The sequence below is a fragment of the Anomaloglossus baeobatrachus genome, chromosome 5, assembly GCF_048569485.1.
Source record: "Anomaloglossus baeobatrachus isolate aAnoBae1 chromosome 5, aAnoBae1.hap1, whole genome shotgun sequence".
Taxonomy (NCBI): Eukaryota; Metazoa; Chordata; class Amphibia; order Anura; family Aromobatidae; genus Anomaloglossus; species Anomaloglossus baeobatrachus.
The window spans coordinates 527,974,974-527,996,740 of NC_134357.1; the positions used below are offsets into that span (position 1 = coordinate 527,974,974).

The 21,767-nt window shown below is 43.2% G+C and overlaps 1 protein-coding gene and 1 pseudogene across 1 annotated transcript in view; both read left to right on the forward strand.

Annotated features, from left to right (window-relative positions):
• LOC142312906 (uncharacterized) overlaps positions 1–21,767 on the forward strand; it is a 202,295-nt gene that overhangs the window by 38,204 nt on the left and 142,324 nt on the right.
• LOC142312124 (uncharacterized) lies at positions 6,302–20,067 on the forward strand (annotated as a pseudogene).

Sequence of the window (21,767 nt, forward strand, 5' to 3'; positions counted from 1 at the left end):
TACAAAAAAACTGAGGCATTGGCAATGTACAAATCGGGTAAAATTGATAACAACTTATTTCCCTTCCAGTGGTGTACCAGGTCCATTAAATATTTGGGGATTCAGCTCCCAGCAAACCCCTTGTTACTATATCAAATTAATTATAAGCCTCTTATAAATTCATTAATACATCTACTCCAATCTTGGAAACATCTGAAAATATCCTTTTCGGGCCGATGTCACTTAATTAAAATGGTAGCATTCCCCAAAATAATGTTCTTATTTCAGACTCTCCCGTTGCTTCTACGCAAATCAGATATTAAGCTACTAAATTCATCCTTTGGAAAATTCATTTGGGGGCATAAGGGGCGTACTAGGATCAGCTTAATCAAGCTTCAATTACCAAAAGGGGCAGGGGGCATAAATCTTCCAGATCTGGGCAGATATAATCTAGCAGCAAATTTTAGATATGTGGTGGACTGGGTGCGAGGAGTATCTCACTTTGCCAATGTACAAATGGAACAACAGCTATGTTCACAAGTCTCGTTAACAGCATTGCTGCATTTAGGGAACGAGGAAATACCGAGTGAGGTTAGGGATCATCCAACACTATGGCATACTATACAAACGTGGAGGAAGGTGAGGAAACTTGGTAAAATTAACACTTCAAGTTCCCCATTTCAACCCTTTATTGGAAATCCGAGATTCCTCCAGGGTCGCCCTCCGAGGATTTATGAAACATTGTCAATGCAGGGTTGTGCTTATGCTGCAGATCTAATGGAGCCTGATTGGTCGTTGCTTTCTTACGAGAAGGCGGCACACCGATTTCCAGCTTTTGTGGGTCAGCCTTTTCTTTTTCTTCAGGCGCGTAGCTTGGCACAAAAATATCTTGTTGACAAGCCAAAGGGAGATCTTGGAGGAAGTGTGGATAACTTTCTTAGGAGGGCAAGAAGCCAGGCGTCCTCGACTAGTCAGGTTTATTCAATGTTGCGTACAGTTTGGACATGGGAGGGGAAAACAAGAGGTCCAGCAAAATGGAAGGTAGACATGCCAGAGTTCGAGGTAAAGGATTTTTTACAAGCCACGCTGTTGCAACGTAAATTTCTGTCATCCAGTAGCTACACAGATATGGCCTTGATGATTCTACATAGAGCATATATTACTCCAAAAATTCAATCAAAAATGGACACAAATGCCTTATACTGTTGTTCTAAATGTGGCATAAGAGACACTGACCTGTTTCACCACTTATGGGACTGTGTTCAGATACAGGGAGTATGGAGAAGCGTTCACTCAGTCTTACAAAACACATACAATATTCAGTTTGCTCTGACACCACAGTGGGCGATTTTTAACATGTTGGAGGAGGCTCAACAAAGTCTTCCGAGAGGTACCAGGGCAATGTTAACTATTTGGGCCTCGACCACTAGGAAAAGTATCCTACATCTCTGGGTAAATCCTGAAGCACCCTCTCTAGCGTTTATCCAAACAAAACTAATGTTCATATTCAAAATGGACTGGCTGGATGCACTGTCGAATAAGGAGAAGCTGACTAAGCGTTTCTTTGAAACATGGTCTTTATTTATACCTAACTTGGCTACAGTGCTTAAGGATAGACTTAAATCTCAGTTTGGACAGACCTCTTGGTACCTTCTTGAACTGCTCAATGGACACATACCAATTACATAAGTTACCATTTTAAGTTGCTTCTGGTCGCACGCAGAGCGGGGGGAGGGGTAGGCGGGACTGTTTTGATTATAATGTCATCAATGAAATGCTCTTTGTATAAGAGCAGATTGTAAAAGAAATTCTGTTAAAATTCAATAAAAAGATGTTTAAAAAAAAAAAAGATGCTAGCTGTTCACAGAGTGCTGTATCCAAGCATATTAATGGAAAGTTAAGTGGAAGGAAAAAGTGTGGTAGAAAAAGGTGCACAAGCAACTGGGATAACCGCAGCCTTGATAGGATTGTTAAGAAAAGGCTATTAAAAAAATTTGGGGGAGATTCACAAGGAGTAGACTGCTGCTGGAGTCAGCGCTTCAAGAGCCACCACACACAGACATATACAGGACATGGGCTACAACTGTTGCATTCTGTGTATCAAGCCACTCATGGCCAATAGACAACTTCAGAAGCGTCTTATCTGGGCCAAGGTGTGAAGTGTAAACTTTCCACAATCAGTGATAGTTGGTGGAGCCATATAATCTGCTGGTGTAGGTCCACTGTTTTTTATCAAGACCAAAGTCAGTGCAGTCGTCTACCAGGAAATTTTAGAGCACTTCATGCTTCCCTCTGCTGACAAGCTTTTTGGAGATAGAAATTTCATATTCCAGCAGGACTTGGTGGCAACAGTCCACACTGAAAAAAGTACCAATATCTGGTTTAATAACCACACTATCACTGTGCTTGATTGTCCAGCAAATTCGTCTGACCTAAACCTCATAGAGAATCTATGGGGTATTGTCAAGAGGAAAATGAGAGCCACCAGATCCAACAATGCAGACGAGGTGAAGGCTGCTATCAAAGCAACCTGGTCTTCCTTAACACCTCAGCAGTGCCACAGGCTGATCGCCTCCATGCCACGCCGTATTGATGCAGTACACTGTGTGCAGAATTATTAGGCAAGTTGTATTTTAGAGGATTTTTTTTTATTATTGATCAACAACAATGTTCTCAATTAATCCAAAAGACTCATAAATATCAAAACTTAATATTTTTGGAAGTTGGAGTGGGTTTTTTTTTTCGATTTGGCTATCTTAGGAGGATATCTGTTTGTGCAGGTAACTATTACTGTGCAGAATTAGCCAACTTAATAAAAAAACAAATATATTCCCATCTCACTCGTTTATTTTCACCAGGTAAACCAATATAACTGCACAAAATTTAGAAATAAACATTTCTGACATGCAAAAACAAAACCTCAAAAATTAGTGACCAATATAGCCACCTTTCTTTATGATGACACTCAACAGCCTACCATTCATAGATTCTATCAGTTGCTTAATCTGTTTATGATCAACATTGCATGCAGCAGCCATCTCAGCCTCCCAGACACTGTTCCGAGTGGTGTACTGTTTTCCCTCCCTGTAGATCTCACATTTTATGAGGAACCACAGGTTCTCTATGGGGTTCAGATAAGGTGAACAAGGGGGCCATGTAATTATTTTTTCATCTTTTAGACCTTTACTGGCCAGCCATGCTGTGGAGTAGTTGGATGGATGTGATGGAGCATTGTCCTGCATGTAAATCATGTTTTTCTTGAACGATACCAACTTCTTCCTGTACCACTGCTTGAACAAGTTGTCTTCCAGAAACTGGCAGTAGGTCTGGGAGTTGAGCTTCACTCCATCCTCAACCTGAAAAGGTCCCATAAGTTCATCTTTGATAATACCAGCCCATACCAGTACCCCACCTTCACCTTGCTGACGTCTGAGTCGGAGTGTAGCTCTCTGCCCTTTACTGATCAGCCTCTGGCCCATCAAACGTCACTCTCTCATCAGTCCATAAAACCTTTGAAAAAACAGTCTTAAGATATTTCTTGACCCAGTCTTGACGTTTTATCTTATGTTTCTTGTTCCTTGTCCATGTTTCTTGTACCTTGGCCATGTCCCTGAGTATGGCACATCTTGTGCTTTGGCATCTTGTCAGCTTCACGCTTGATTTTCCTCAATTCATGGGCAGTTATTTTGCACCTTTTTTGCCCAACACGCTTCTTGCGACCCTGTTGGCTATTTGCCATGAAACACTTGATTGTTTGGTGATCACGCTTCAAAAGTTTGGCAATTTCAAGACTGCCGCACCCCTTTGCAAGACATCTCACAATTTTGGACTTTTCACGGCCCGTCAAATCTCTCTTCTGACCCATTTTGCCAAAGGAAAGGAAGTTGCCTAATAATTTAGCACACCTTAGATAGGGTGTTGATGTCATAACACCACACTCCTCCTCACCACAGAGATGCACATCACCTGATTTATTTAATTGGTAGTTGGCTCTCAACCCTATACAGCTTGGAGTAGGACAACATGTATAAAAAGTATCATGTGATCAAAATACTCATTTGCCTAATAATTCTGTACACAGTGTAATTCATGCAAAAGGAGCCCCGAACAAGTATTGAGGCATTTACTGTACATATTCTTCAGTACGCGCCAGCATTTCTGGGTTTAAAATCATTTTTTCAGTTGGTCTTATATAATATTCCAATTTTCTGAGATAATGACTTTTGGGTTTTCATTGGCTGTGAGCCATAATCATCAACAGTAACAGAAATAAACACCTGAAATAGATCCCTCTGTGTGTAATGACTCTATATACAGTAATATATGTGTTTCCCTTTTTGTATTGAATAACTGAAATACATTACCTTTCTGATTATATTCAAATTTATTGAGATGCACTTGTAGACTAAATTATCCAGACATTGACTATATTTCTTCCGACAAATAAAAACATATATGTATAAGCAAAAACTGTAAATATAATCATAAATACTAAAGATTAAAATTACTATAACAAGCTCTGCTCCGCACACGTTGTACACACACAACTCCACTTTGGATGAGTATCTGCTCAGTATGTGTTGTACATTCATGGATCTGCACGTCATACGCACGGCTCTGCTCTGTCTTTGTATACGCACTGCTACATTCACAACGTACTAACATGGCTCCACTACATATACATCGTATATGCCTGGCTCTGCTATACACACATAGCAATGATCCGTACACTCCTCTCACATGTCGCTCCGCTCCGTACACATCACACAGATATTGCTTCACACAGATATTGCTCCACACAGATCGAACACACAAGGCTACACACATGGCTCTGCTCCGTACACCTTGTACACATGTGCCACCCCCGTGTCAGCAGCCGGGCTGCTCGGATACGGATCCGCGGTGGCTTGAGGGGCGTGAAGTGAAGGCGGTCACTTGCGTACTCAGTCCAAAAACCTGACACCGACAACTGGATAAACCAAAGTTCTGGATACCGCTGTCACTGAAGGGAGCTAGTTTGGGTCCCATCCCCGATGGTGTTGCCTGGTGATCTGTGACCTTCCTCCTGGCACTGAGTTCACTTCTTTGTTGGTCCCTGTAGTATAAAGCTAGTTGGGTCCCGCTCCCCAGTGTGGCTAACTGTGGGAGCTTGCTCTAAGGGTTCACGCTTGGGATTTTCTGGACCGTTTTGGTGGAAAGTCCTATCCCCCTCGTTGCGTAAGTACCCCGATTTTGGAGCGGGTGGAGAGCAGATCTTAAAGGCTCCGTTCTCGTCAGGTGAATTTTCAGGTTACATGAGGCTACTACCTGACCTAGGGTCCACGTACCCCATCGTGCCCTGGTCCCAGCCCGGTGATGGTACAAGGCCGCCGGCTGTTCTCCTCGACAGTTCCGTGCCCCTTGTCACGATCCCCTGCGACCAGGGGTCCAGCTCCTACTAGGCCCAGACCACTGTATGCTACCTAGTTGCTTCCAAGGAGCCCAGCTCCTGACCTCCTCTCTCCTTCACTTCCTACACTTCACTGACTGACTCCTGACACTCCTGACCTCCCCTTACCAACCCCCTAAGTGGGCGACCCTATTCCACTCAGGCCGTCCACTGGTGTGTCTGGTGGGTGTGGTGCAGAGTGTACCTAGGATTTTATTAGCTGTTGTAGGCAACACCATATAGTTGGGGACCCTAAACCAAGGAGGAGGTGGATATTGCACGGGAGGGCAGATTGTACAATACCCTGTGACGACCTGATAGGCCAGGGGCGTCACATATACACAGCTCTGCTCCGTACACGTTGAACACACAGCTCCTCTCCATACACGGCTCCACTCAGTGCACACCTAATACACATGCGGCTCCTCTACATACACCTCTTACACACACGGCTCCGCTCTGTACACACACGGCTCCGCTCTGTACACACACGGCTCCGCTCTGTACACACACGGCTCCGCTCTGTATACACCTAAGACACACGCGGCTCCTCTACATACACCTCGTACACATACGGCTCTGCTCTGTACACCTCGTACACACACGGCTCTGCTTCGTACACACACGGCTCTGCTCCATCCACACTGTAAACCCCTCCTGACCCCACACATAACCTTCCCCTCATCCAGCTCCATGACAACCAGCACAGTCAGCAGAGTCCTGCATACACTGAGGAGCTGATCATGTGACCCCTGACTCCTCCCCTCCATGTGACATCATCACAGGTCCTGTAAACATAGAGCAGCCTATAATCTAGGGTTGAGTCTAGAATGTACGGGCTCCTGACAGGTTATGGGCGTGACTCGCTTTGGTTGGTGGGCGTGGCGATGTTTCCTTTGGTCCGTCATAATCGTACATGTGATAGAGGTGTGTTGAAATGACGTCATACCTGGATGGAGCCCGTACAGTCTAGCATCTACCATATATCTAGTGTGCAGCTCTGCAGCAGGAGGTATGTGGAGATTCCCCATTACTGGGCGCAGTAACCCTTTAGTTTCCAGCTTATTTCTGAGGTTTTCCATCTTTTCTCCCATATGAATATAGTAGGGCTGAGTCTATATTCTAGTTTTCCCTTTGTTCCCTTAGATATTTCTCTATACATTACTAAATAGCAGTAGACACTAATTCTATATAGACTGTACATGAATGCAGCGTTGTAAGGCTTTGTGCACACTTTGTAGTTTTGTCACGTTTTTTATTCATTTTTTTTCAGGGCAGATACCTCCCAACTTTTGAATAACAGAAAGAGAGACAAACTATGCAGTGCCCCGGAGCAGATCTCGCCAACACAGCAAGCCACACCCATTTGGCAGTGAGGGACATTCAGCTAGTTATGGGCAGTCTGGTCCTTTTTGATGATCCAATTACATAGCTCCATTCACCAACAAGAGCCGGATCTTTCGGCTCCCAAATGGATTCCTATAAAATATGTGTTCGCCCTAGGTGAACACATATTTAACCTCTTCACAACACATTATGTACTGGGTACGTCATGGATTGTGTCAGGTTAATCCCCGCGGGCTGCCGCTGGCAGCCGGCAGAGATCCCTGCATGTGTCAGTTGATTTGAACAGCTGACATGTGCGGTTATCAGGCACAAGTGGATCCGCGTGTCACTCGTGCTTGTTAACGCCTTGCATTTCACTGTCAAAATGGGAAGCACGGTAAGCAATCACTTACCCGACACCATCGGAAGTCATGTGATGTGATCAAGTGGATCCAATGGTTGTCATGGTAGCACAGAGTCATGTGATGACTCATGTAGCTATCATGAGTCACTGCCTCTTACACCCGGCAGACCGCCATGTGTCAGAGTAAAGCAGTTTTTCTGCAGATCTCAGCTGTGCAGGTGTGATTACAAAAAGGAACAAGCGATCAGACTGCTGATCCTTATAGTCCCCTAGGGTGACTAGTAAAGTTAAATAAAAAAAAACATTTTAAAAAATTTAAAATAAAATAAAAAAACTAAACGTTCAAATCACCCCCCATTCACCCCATTGAAAATTAAAGGGTTAAAAAATAAAATATATACATATTTTTGGTATCGCCGCTTTCAGAAATGTCCGATCTAACAAAATATAAAAACAATTCATCTGAACGGTAAACAGTGTATCGGCAAAAAAATTCCAAACTCCAAAATTACTTTTTTGGTCGTCGCATATTTTGCGCAAGATGCGATAACTGGCGATCAAAACGTAGCATCTGCGCAAAAATTGTACCGTTAAAATCGTCAGCTTCAGACAAAAAATATGCTGTCACTGAGCCCTAGAGCCTGAAAAATGAGAACACTACAGATCGCGGAAAATGGCGCAAAAAGTGCATCATTATTTTGGACAAATTTCGGATGTTTTTTTTAACCTCTTAGATAAAAGTACATGTTTGGTGTCTACAAACTCGTACCGACCAGAGGCATCCCACCCACATATCAGTTCTACCATATAGTGAACACTGTGAATAAAATATACCAAAAACATTTGGGCAGTCGCACTTTTTTGCAATATTTTCACACTTGGAATTTTTTTGCCATTTTTCAGTACGTTATATGGTAAAACTAATGGTTTCATTCAAAAGTACAACGCGTCCGACAAAAAACAAGCCCTTAGATTAACGGAAAAATAAAAAAGTTACGGCTCTCGGAAAAAGGGGAGGAAAATAAAACAAAAAAAACTGAAAATCGTCGGGGAGTGAAGGGGTTAAGCAGGTGGGCTGGGTTTCATCTGCTGAACACCTGAATTTTACAGCCAGTGAGAGCCATTAAGAGAATTTATTGACTCACTGGGGTCCTGGCTCCCATCATTCACTGCAGGGAGCCAGCTCTTTGTGTCTGATTGTTTGTGACTAGTGATGGGTGAACTCTCAGATATCCTGTATTGGTGGGACTAACTGAACGCTGGACTCCATATAAGTCTAAGGGGACCAGAATCTGTCGCTTAAAAATGGTGGTAGTAGGGATATGGGGATTAGAGCAAGCGCGCTATACTTACCAAGTCTTCAGCGCGGCTGTAACTGCTTTAGTGCCGCTCATTCTACTTTCGGGGCTGCTCATTATCACTCATGCATATTCACTGCTTCCCCTGCCCACTGTCAGTCCTGGCATCTGTGATTGTTGGAGTCAGACAGTGCCCCCACCCTGTGTGACAGCATGTCTGACTGCTTGCAATCACAGACCCTGTCTGCAGGTCACTGTAGATAAGTATAAAAATAAATACCTAAATAAAAAATTGCCGTAGGTTCCCCCCTGTATTATGATACCCAGCACAGATAAAGCATACGGCTACAGGCTGCAGCCCTCAGCTATGTGCCTATCTTGGCTATGTATCAAAACAAGAGGAATCGCATGTGGCTTTTTAAAAAAAATTAAGTAAATAATTTTAAAAACCGGCGAGCAGTCCCCCCCCCCAATTTTGATACTTAGCCATGATAAAGTTGGGAGCTGGTATTCTCAGGCTGAGAAGACCCATAGTTATTGCCCCCCCCCAGCTTAAAAATAGTAGCCTGCAGCCGCCCAGGATTGTTGCATCCATTAGATGTGACAATCCAAGAACTTTACCTTGCTCTTCCTGATTGCCCTGGTGCGGTGGCAATTGGGGTAATAACGGGTTAATAACAGCCCACAGCTGCCACTAAGCCCTAGATTAGTAATGGAAGGCATCTATGAGCCCCCCCATTACTAATCTGTGTGTGAAAACAAACAAACACAATCACCCAAAAAATCCTTTATTTGAGATAAAATACCAAAAAACCCCTCTTTCTCCAATTTATTAACCTCCAAAACACCGAGGTCCGAAGTAATCTACACAAAGTCCCATAACAATTCCAAATCTGCTAGATCTGAAGGAATAGCACGTGGCCATAGAACATGACCATTTACTGTGAGCTTTAGGCAAAGACTGGGCTGCGCGATGAGGTCACTTGGGTTATTTGTGGTCACAGCTGGGGGTTCTCATGGTCCTCCACCTGTGATTGCAGGTAACCTCACCTCAGGTGACCTCAGTGACCTCAGGTAAGGTCACTGAGTTCACAGACCTGCATCTCTTGGCAGAAAACCGCGTTTTTGCCCTGAGATGTAGATTTGGTGCTGAAATTTCTACAGCATATTCGTACACCCAAATATTTACCTCCTGACAAAAAACCTGCATCACTACTGCATGCGGTATGATGTGGTAGTGATGCGATCTTTTACCAGGAGGTGTAGATTGGATGCAGGAATATGGTGTAAAAATTTCATCAGCAAATTTGCATCACTTGGCCCAAAAATGCAAAAAATAAAACAAACAGGTTTGATGCTGTTTCGATGCGGTTTTCTGCCAGGAGGTGCAAATTTGGTACTGAAATGTCTGCACCAGACAATAGTGTTGTATCCTAATTGCAACCACCTCACTGGTACCTCCCCCCAGAAGTGGACCGGTCTTCCAAATGTTCTCGCAGCCAGTGGGCACCAAGTCCAGTGGGCCTCAAGGCTACCTGCCATATAAGAGTTTGAATGTGAAAAAACGGTAGAAGTCCGTGGCACCTCTTGAGAGGCAAACAGATGTTCCCAGTCAGCTGCCTCTAGGTAGGCTCAGATCAACCGTTTCAGGGTTCCATTGAACCTCTTGCAGAGTCCGTTCTGTGGGTGGTAAGTGGAGATGAACAGTGGTCGGACTCCGGCTGGGCTCCCCTGTGAATTGAGTTCCGTGGAGAAATCCAACTTGCTAAATATCTCAACTAATGTGTGGGCCACCTTCTTTGCATCATTCCTTAGCTACCATAGATACCTGGTGACAAAATCCACAACTTTAGTGTGTATGTCTTACCCGAGCTACTGAGTTAGGGTTGGAGGCTTATCAAATCCACCACCACCCGTTGAAAAGGTTCATATTAAAAGCATGGGTTGTAAAGCTGTTCTACACGGAGGCTTCCCACCCGATGCCAAGTGTCACAGGAGCTTACAATTTGTTTTATTTCAAGTAACACCCCTGGCCAGAAGAATCTGCTCATAACCCTGTGTTGGCTCTTCCTCACTCACTGGTGTCCCCCTAATGTTCCTTTTTGGGGTAAGGATAGGATCTCCCTTATGTATTTCTCTGGTACCACCAACTGCTTGGTATCCTGCCCTGCTGTGTCTTGTGTCACCCGATACATCAATCCCTATTCCAAAATAATGTGGACCCCCTCCTCTTAGATCCCTTATTAGGCTGCTGCACTCCTCAACACCACCCTAGCGATGAGTCTCCCTGTACCTCCTTCCTGATGTCATTTACTTGGTCACTTTCCATCAGTAACAGTCATTGTATTTTGTGTATTACTCACCACTGGCAGAGGGAAGGGGGTAGTCGTCTTATTGAGATTGCTCTGTTCCCTCTCAGCTTACTCATTGGGAATCGGTCTTTGGCTTCGGGCTACGACATTGGCCCAGTAGCACACCAACCCTGCTCTTAGGTTGTTTCCCAGCAACATGTCATGGGTGTGTCACGGTTGACAGACAGTCCTGTGGTATCTGGCTATAGAAGGTCGCAGCGTTTGGCTACACAAAGTGCTCCCTGACATTTTATTCTATTCTGATTTGAACAGCTGACGTGTGCCTTGCGATCCACCCACGCCTGTTAATCCCTTAAATCGCACTGTTAAAATGTGACAGCACAATTTAAATGCCCGGAGTGGGTAACACACACTTACCCGCTGCCATCGGAATCCCCGTGATGTGATCACGGGTAGTCGATAGTTGCCATGGTAGTACAGGGTCATGTGATGACTTGTGCTATTATGACTCACTTCCTGTTTCAGCTGGCAGAGCACTGGCTGTTATAAGAAATGAGCATTTCTCCTGTTCTGAGCTGTGCAGCTCTGATCAGGAGAAATGAATGAGCGATCAGACTGCTGATCCTTATAGTCCCCTAGAGGGACTAGTAAAATAAAAAAAAGGCAATAAAAAGTTTAAAAAAAAAACCTAAAAGTTCAAATCACCCCCTATCCATTGAAAATTAAAGGGTTAAAAAAAAAAACAAAAAACAAATATATACACAATTAGTATCGCCGCATTCAGAAACGCCCGATGTATCAAAGTATAAAATCAATTAACCTGATCGGTAAACAGCGTAGCGGCAAAAAAAATTCCAAACACCAAAATTTTGTTTTTTGGTCGTTGCAAATATTGCGCAAAATGTAATAACAGGGAATCAAAACGTAGCATCTGTGCAAAAATGGTACCATTAAAAACGTCAGACCGAGACAAAAAAGTCAGCCACCCCAGATTCCGAAAAATGAGAATACTACGGACTGCAAAAAATGGCGCAAAAAGTGTGCCACTTTTTTTGGACAAACTTCTGAATTTTCTTTCACCCCTTAGATAAAAGTTAACCTATACATGTTTGGTGTCTACGAGCTCGTACCAACCTGAAGCATCACAGCGATACATCAATTTTACTATATAGTGAACACGGTGAATAAAATATCCCAAAACCAATCATGCAATCTCACTTTTTTTACAATTAGTCCTCACTTGGAATTTTTTTGACATTTTTCAGTGCACAATATGATAAAACTTATGATTTCATGTAAAAGTAAAGGTACCATCACACTTAGTGACGCTCCAGCGATGTGACCTGGCAGGGATCGCTGGATCGTCGCTACATGGTCGCTGGTGAGCTGTCAAATAGGCAGATCTCCACAGCGATCAGAGATCAGCCACCAGCGACCCATGTAACGACGCTGTGCTTGGTAACCATAGTACACATCGGGTTACTAAGCAAAGCGCTTTGCTTAGTAACCCGATGTGTACCTTGGCTATGTGTGCAGGGAGCAGGGAACCGACTTCTAGAAGCTGCGGACGCTGGTAACCAAGGTAAATATCAGGTAGCCAAGCAAATCCTTTGCTTGGTTACCCGATGTGTACCTTGGTTACCAGCGTCCGCAGAAGCCGGCTCCCTGCACATTCAGATCGTTGCTCTCTCACTGTCAAACACAGCGATGTGTGCTTCACAGCGGGAGAGCGACGACCAAAAAATGGTCCAGGACATTCAGCAACGACCGGCGACCTCACAGCAAGGGCCAGGTCGTTGCTGGATGTCACACACAACGACATAGCTAGCAAGATTGCTATTGCGTCACAAAAACCATGACTCCGCAGCAATGTCGCTTAGTGAGACGTGGCCTTTAGTCATCTGGAGATGACTTAGTTTACTTCCCCCTGTTTGTGCTCCCTTGTGTGTTCTTTAGAGCTTAGTGGGGTTTATTAAATGCTCATCCTATCCATTCCCTACCTAGCGCCAATTTCAGGGTCAGCCAGGGTCAGTTATCCAGCTTGGCGCATAGGTGCAGAACCTATCTAGGGTGGTGAGGGAAGCTATGGGGCAGTGGTAGGTTTGGTCAGGGGTTACCATCTCCCCCTTCCCTAGACAAAGGGTTTCCCTTCCCTTTCGCAATTCGCTTGGTACTTCCCCGTAACTAGCGTGACATTATCACCAGCCGCACAATAAAAAAACAGACAAGTAGGTTTTTGGGCTTTTTTCATGGATTCTGTCACTGTTCTGGCTGTTTTCCAGCATTTTGTGAATTATATTTTTCACTATTTGGTGGGCAGGTTTGTGGTGATTTATTTGGACGATATCTTGATCTACTCACCGGATATGGAGACACATCAGCTACGTGTTAAATAGGTATAACAGACTTTAAGAGATAACAAACTGTATGCCAAACTGGAGATGTGTGTTTTTGCTGTCCAAGAGATGCCATTTTCTGGGGTACCTGTTGTCAGCTTCGGGTTTTCGGATGGATCCAAGGAAGGTCTGTGCAGTACTTGACTGGGATCATCCAGAGAACCTGAAGGTGTTACAGTGCTTTCTAGGGTTTACCAATTTTTACCGGGAATTTATTCAGAAATATTCGGTAATTGTACAGCCTTTCACTGACACGGCACCCAGTCCTTCTATCTACCGAGTTGATGCTGTACATAATGTGTTGGCAAACTCCTGGTGTGTGTGTGTGTGTGTGTGTGTGTGTGTGTGTGTGTGTCTGTGTGTGTGTGTGTCTGTGTGTACCAGTCTTGTTAGTAATGCACTGCAAACGGTAGAGTAACATCTCTAATTCCAGGAAGACAAGTTATTAAAGGCTTCTATTACTTTTCCGGTCAGGCTAATGCTCAAAAATCTCGGTCTGTCACCAACTGACATTTCATGAAGCAGGCAGAGGTTCTCAAATAACAGGAGATGGTCAATATCCAAGGTGTTATCATTGAACTGTGGTATGTCCTGGTAACTTAAAAGCGCAGGGCCTTCTCTCCTGTTATCCACTGTCAGCTGCGGTGGAGTGGCTGTACTGCTACATGCGCACCCAGATATTTGCTTACCACTGCCACCAACTCTATATCTAAGGCCCACTCTCCTAGCTCGGCCAGCATTAGCCTCAATTCAGTTGGCCGATCTCCCACCATCTTGATGACTGCCCTGGGCTATAGTCCCTCCATTTAACTGCCCCCCTCCACGTCTGAACTGATCTCCTGTGGTTGTTCTCGGCCCCACTCAGCCAAGCGTTGTATTAGGCTATGTGCCCACGCTGCGGATTTACCGCGGATTTTGCCGCGGATTTGCCGAAAATCTGCAGCAGCAGCACTTCCAAGCCATTTCAATGGCATTTTGGAAATGCTGTGCCCATGCTGCGGATTTTTCCGCTGCGGATTTGCCGCGGATTTTGATCCGGAAAAATCTGCAGCATGTCAATTGTTTGGTGCAGATTTGGTGCGGATTTTTGGCTTTGAATGGGGAAAAAAAAAAAATCCGCATCAAAATCCACGGCAAATCCGCGGCAAATCCGCGGGTGCGGATTTGCCGCGAAAGTCGCGGATTTTCAGGCAGAAAAATCCGCAGGTACATTCTACCGTGGACACATAGCCTTAGAGTTGCCCGGTTTCCTTCAGCAACCAGTTTAGCTCTCTTCCAGAGCAAAGGGCTCTCAATTCCTCCTTCTTGAATGTGGATGTATTTTCCTGTGGCTGAGCCCCTCACCTGGGACTGTATCTAAAAATAAGAAGCGCTAATAGTGTAACACCAGATGGATAGTGCAGTATATAGAGGATATACACTCACCTAGTATGGTTGTGAAAGTCACAACTACTGATAAGCATGAGATAATGGCGTCTGCTGCAGCCCCACGTGGAAGAGCGTTCAAAGAGATGTATAGAAGGGGTTAACGCCACGCATCAGCCAATATGAAACTGTAGAGGAGTTGATGAATGATAATTTTCTTTTTATTTCATCGGTCTACGCATTTCGAGGTTAAAAACCTCTTCCTCAGGATCAGTACATCAACAAAAAGCATGCTTTTTGTTGATGTACTGGTCCTGAGGAACAGGTTTTTAACCTCAAAACGCGTAGACCAATTAAATAAAAAGAAAATTATCATTCATCAACTCCTCTACAGTTTCATATTGGCTGATGCGCGGCGTTAACCCCTTCTATACATCTCTTTGACCGACCTGGGACTGTATATGAGACCCCCTGTTGTGACACCTCCACTGGGTCTACTATCACCATCCACATAATGGGACTAGTGTGGAAGTGAAATTCAGTCCTTCTATGCTGGATCTCCAAATTAGTAATATTTGTTTTACAAGCACTTAGAGAAGTCAATTCAGCACAGCCAAGTATCATGTACTGAGAGTTTCTGTTTTATTACATCATGTGAACAGCTTATATAGTATCAAACACAAAGAAGTTACCATGCACCAATAAGAGCCACAGGAGCATGTGTAGAAAATGTGAAACTTCCCCGCCCTGATTTCTAATTCCCTGAAATATTTTTTAAGGACCGTCTACGTACTTCTGACTTTGTCAATAGTGCCGATGTGCATCATGACTTCTGGGTCCTCATCAACCCCTCCTAGTAATCTGTCAACCCAATCTGCTATGTTTTCAACTCAAGCGCCAGGAAGACAATGCACTATTCAATGATCCCTATCTGTTTCCTACTAATGTTGTCCTCCACTAACAGCACCTGTCTTGCTTGCTCTGCGCTCCTATTCCCTCTTTACTGGAGCAGACACTACCCTGGCTTTCAAAGGCCAAATCTTGTTGCAGCAGCACTACCCCTGCACTGACAGCCCCTCATCTGCCAAATTAGCAAACTTTTTGGGGTGTGCCAGATCAGGAATAGCCTTCCTGACAGTCTTCCCTCGATACCTTGTTTTCTAACTCTTACCCCGCTAGCTGCCTCACTATCTCCATGCTACTGTTCTTCCCCACATATACCCCAGCGAGTTTCTGTCATATAGTCAATGGATCTTAGTGTTGCCAGCTGCTCCTTTAGATCCAATACTTTCCAAATACACAATGTGGACACATATTGCAAGGGTCAGACACAGACAGAAAAGGGCCCCTGTGCAACAACAGTTTATGGATCCTTTTCAGATTATTAAAGTGTTTGAGATATAAGCAGATTACTGCTTTTATGTTGGAAGTGAGTTCCTTTACTTCCCAGGCACCTGAGAGACTGTACACGTTACACCAATAGTATGTCCACCCCTGCATCTCGCACACACAACAACTGATAGCTAATCACTAGGCATCAATTCATTACTACAGTAAGAATCCCAAACCCCTCATGTCTCCTTAGGCTGCTTTCACACATCCGGCTTGAGCTCTGCGGCTCAATCCGGCTGTGCAAGCTATGCAACGGATGCGGTGAAAACACCGCATCCTTTGCATAAGTTTTTCCCTTGCGGCCCGTCCGGTTTTTGCCGCTTGCGGCATGCTACTGAGCATGCGCAGTGGCAAAAACCGCATGCGGCGGCCGGATGCGGTTTTTGCCGCATCGCGCCGCATCCGGCCGGCATAGGCATGCATTGAAAAATGCGCCGCATCGGCCGAATGCGGCGCGATGCGTTTTTTTTTTGCCGCACGAAAAAACGTGCTAGGCAACGTTCCATCCGGCCGCCGCATCGGCTAAATCTGCCGCATGCGGCAAAAACCGGATGGAACGCAAGGCCATGCGGCACAATGCGGCACTAATTAAAGTCTATGCAGAAAAAACGCAACCGGCAGCAAAAAAAACGGTTGCGATTTTCCTGCAAAGTGCCGGAGTGTGCCGCATTGCAGAAACCGGAGGTGTGAAAGCAGCCTTACTCTACAACAAAAGGATACATGAGGGGCCTGGGATTCCATCAGTTTACTGGAATTGAGACACCTACTCATACAAAGAGAAAGTGCAACATCAACAAATTCCCTCTTATAGTCTCCAGTAAGTATATTATGATTTCTCATTTTCTTCCCATTCAAGTCCCTCCAATATCGGATCCTCTGTGAAGATATTCCATATAAGAGAATTGCCCTGATTGACCCATGAAGGATGGATAGAAACAGAAACAAGATGGCAGAGAGGATATTACACCTCACCCTAGAGATCCTCTTCCGGCTTACTGGAGAGGTGAGAGATTCTGATGACATCACATTACATCATTCTTATCTGTACGAATAACAAATGGACAGAATCGGAGAGGTGAGAACTCTGGAAATATCTGTAGTGATTGAATCTCTCTATAAACAGGATTACACCGTAGTGAAGAAAAAGACGACCTCTAGTGAGCACTGTCAGGCCCCTGTGTCTTATGGATTGAGAAGACCCCTGACCCCAATCACAGGGCTTTCACCTGACACCCTGATACATGAGGAGATCAATGGCCAGAAGATCCTAGAACTCACCTACAAGATGATTGAACTGCTGACTGGAGAGGTGACACTGCTGGGAATGCTGGGACATTATACAGTAACGCTATGAAGGGATCGGGAGATGACAGTATGGTTGTATGTGTCAGGTTCCTATAAGGTGTCAGGATGTCACCATCTATTTCTCCATGGAGGAGTGGGAGTATTTAGAAGGACACAAAGATCTGTACAAAGACGTCATGATGGAGGTTCCTCAGCCCATCACATCACCAGGTAATAAACAGGACTAAATAACATGGCTATAATTATCTGTATGTAAAGAATGAACTCAGTCCCTGTATGTGTTTCCTCCAGTTCTATTCAGTAAGAGGACAACACCAGAGAGATGTCCCTGTCCTCTTCTTCCACAGGACTGTAGCGAAGAAAATCCCAAAGTCCCTCAGGATCATCAGGTAGATGGAGAGAAGGTGTCATGAAATCTCCCGATGATGCGTAGACGGCTGTGAAGGTCTTGTATTCAGTGTTGTTTCATCCACCAGTATTATATAATTTATACTTGTGTAATGAACGGTGGAGATGGCAGGATTAGAGCTGATCATAGATGTGAATTCTCCATTTGTCTGACTTTTACAATATTTGTTTCAGGGTAAAGATCTGACCTGTATTAATACTAAAGAGATATATGTGAGAAGTGATGAGTGGAGTAAAGAGGAGACTCGTACAGATAACCGTCCAGGTGAGTAGTAAACACTAAATGTGGAGAAGCCACAGATCCTTTTCAGTCACTGTTTCTGGCTTTTTCTGTCCTGTAGCCCGACCATATCACAATCAAATGATCACCATTTTGCAGCTAGACCACTGCATTTTTCTTGTTATTTGGGCATTGGAAGCCCTTTTGTTAGAGTGAGAAATATTTTGGCCAGAGCTTAGAACTAGAAGAATCCTCCCTGTCCTATTGAATTAGAAGATGTTGATCCTTTCTTCCCAGATCTCTAAAGTCAGGTGACAGCATATGTAGAGTGCTGATTACTTAAAGATACCCAACCACCAGGATTTTTCTATATGAAGTAAAGGCAGTGCAATACAGGCAGTAAGATGCTGAATACAGGCATGCCTGTTGTAGAAAGATCGGATGCTTCGTTGATGAAATATCTTTAAACAAAGTTGCAGACTTGCACTGCACTTTGATTGACATGTGCATCGGGGACGGGCCTTTGTGGGTCGGGTCCTCGTGTTTATTCCTCCTCCGACTTCCTCCTGGATTGCCTCCTTTTCTTTATTTGAATATCGTGCCGTACTTCCATTGCTGTTAGCAGCAGCGTGTGCGGATTACCACAGGAATTTTGTCTTCATTAAAATGGTGCTTTTAAGAGTCTTTCAGGTATTTGTAATGTGGAACCCTCTGTTTCCATTCACAGATGACTAACCTAAGTGAGTGCTTGTTTTTTTTTATCAATTTGGACTACAAAACATTTTTGATGGCTTTTTATTCCACTATTTGGGAGGCCAACTTAAGAGAATGAAACAAACATCATGCTCTACTTTATCATGCTCTGAGGTATATTGTTGGATTGTGAAGTATTTTTGTCTTGTTGAATTTTTCTACATAACTTTCAATTTTTATCAATTTTGTAAATAAAAATGTTGCAAAAATATAATTTTAAAGTTGTTTTATTAAAATATTAATTTTGTTCTTGGCAGATGACTGTATGAGATCAGATGGATATCTGACATCTTCAAGATTTAAATCGGATAGCTTTGCTATCACACAAGATATAACTCAAGTGAAAGCCATTACTCCAGATATACCATCATCTCTTCATAGCAAAGATCTATCATCTTATCCTGTTAAACAGCTCTTATCTTTTGATTTATCACACATTATTGAAAAAAAGAAAAGTCACAAAAAGGGTGTTAAATATCAAAATGATCTTATAGCAAAGAAGCAGTTTTCAAATGCAGAATATGGAAAAAGTGTTTCTCTCAATATGTCATTTGTTACACATCCAAAAATTCACACAAAGGGGAAAAGATTTTCTTGTTCAGAGTGTGGGAAATATTTTAAACAGAAATCAGAGCTTGTAGTACATGAAAGAATGCACACAGGGGAGAAGCCATATTCATGTTCACAATGTGAGAAATGTTTTATTCAGAAATCGAATCTTGTTAGACACCAAAGAACTCACACAGGGGAGAAGCCATTTTCATGTTCAGAATGCGGGAAATGTTTTAAGCGGAAAATACATTTAATTGTACATCAAAGAACTCACACAGGGGAGAAGCCATTTTCATGTTCTGAATGTGGCAAATGCTTTAATCAAAAATCAGATCTTAATAAACATCAAAGAGTTCATACAGGGGAGAAGCCATTTTCATGTTCAGAGTGCGGGAAATGTTTTGCAGAGAATTCAGGTCTTGTTAAACATAAGAAAATTCACAAAGGGAATAAGCCATATTCATGTTCGGAATGTGAGAAACGTTTTAACCAAAAAGCAGATCTTAATAAACATCACAGAGTTCATACAGGGGAGAAACCATTTTCATGTTCAGAATGTGGAAAATGTTTTGCTGACAATTCAAGTCTTGTTAAACATCAGAGAACTCACACAGGAAATAAGCCATATTCATGTTCAGAATGTGGGAAATGTTTTACAACTAAAGCATATCTTGTTATACATCTAAGAATTCACACAGGGGAGAATCCATTTACATGTTTAGAGTGTGGGAAATGATTAATCAGAAAATATAGTTATACATCAGAGAACTCACACAGCCATATTCATGCTCAGAATGTGGGAAATGTTTTACACAGAATGTAAATCTTGTTGGACATCAGAGAAGCCACGCGGGAACAATTTATTTGAAAATATATTGTTGACCACCGAAACAACTGAAATGGGGAGAAAGTAAAGACAAATAAGTAAACGTTACTAATAAACATCTGCTATCCAAAAATCAAATAAACAGTAATATTCATCACGGAGTGAGTATTTCACTTTTGTTTTATATACACTATATGGACAAAAGTATTGTGGTGCTCATTTTTTTTTCTTTACCCATTAAGAACCGAGCGACTTTTAGTTTTTGTACTTTTATTTTTTCTTCCCCTGATTCCAGAATTCATAACTTTTTTATTTTTCCATCAATATAGCTGTGTGAGAGCTTGGTTTTTACAGGATGAGTTGCACTTTTGAACTACACCACTAATTTTATTATACAATGTAATGGTAAGTGGGCAAAAAAATCCAATTGAGGCAAAAAAGAAAAAAAAAATGAAATTCTGCTATTGTTTTTTTTTTATTTACAGAATTGATTTTTACCTTAAGGCAATGTGTCCACGTTGCTTTTTACCTGCTTTTTTGCTGCTTTTTCAATTGCAGCGTTTAATGCCAAAATGGAGGTGTTTTGCTTTTCAAGCTTTTCAAGTGCACACAAGAAACCCAAATTCCCATAGACTATGCTTGAAAAGCAGAACACATCCATTTTGGCATTAAAAAGCTGCAGTTGAAAAAGCAGCAAGAAAGCAGGTAAAAATCAACGTGGACACAGCCTAAAACTGACCTGGCAGCATGATTCGCCAGGTCATTATGATTATATAGATACCATACATGTATAGTTTTTGTTTTATTTAATCCCTTCACGACCAAGGACATACTAGTACGTCCTTGGCCATGTTTGTACCTTTACTGCGAGTTCCCGTTGCGAGCCCACAGTAATCCCTGCACATGTCTGCTGATCTGATCAGCAGACATGTGAGGCTAACAGGAGTGAGTGCATCGGAGACCCACCTGCACCTTTTAACCCCTTAAATCGCACGATCTGACAGCGCGATCTAATGCGCTCCATGGGTATTGTGCCGTTCCCCACTATTGGCAGGGGTGCCAATGTGTTGGCATGGCAGCACTGGGTCAGCTGATGAACCCTGTCGCTGCCATGACTCCTGTGAATGCCGGCAGAGTAAAACCTAAACTAGAAAAAAAGTTGTTTTTTTTTTGTTTTTTTTTTTAAAAACCCAGAAAACTAAAAGTTCAGTCCTCCCCTTTTTGCCCCATTGAAAACAAAACAATAATAATAATACATATATATGCTATCTCCGCATTCAGAATTGCCCGCTCTATCAAAATATGAAATATAAAAATCAATTCATCTAATTGGTAAGGGGTGATGGCCATGACGGCGTCCTTAGTAATAAACATTTGTGGAAATCCACACTGAGTGTCATCTGCCTGGGTTTACTGGCCGGAGAGTCGTTCAGTCTGTCCAGCATTCTTTTCGAAGCGGCAACTTGACAAGTGTGTAAAGTATGGGGCTGTGAACCGAGCTCTTCATGCAGGAAATTTTTATTTAAGATTGAAGATGATTATGTCGTACATTCGCTGGAATTGTGGACAATATGTCTTGGAGAGACAGAAGATGAAATCCATATGATTGCAGTGGAAAATGAGCAAATGGAGGAAGATCTGGTGACCATCGCCGCCCTTCAGCCTTCCTTACTACCAATGATTAACCCTAGAAGGCGCAACCATAGAAATCTACCATAGAATACAAGTAACCTAGCAGGCCTGCGAGGCCCCAGGTATGCGTTCTAGGGTTAATGTACATGGCTTTATGACTCCATTACCTGTTACATTCCTCCTGACATCAGGCTCAGGCCCAGCATACATC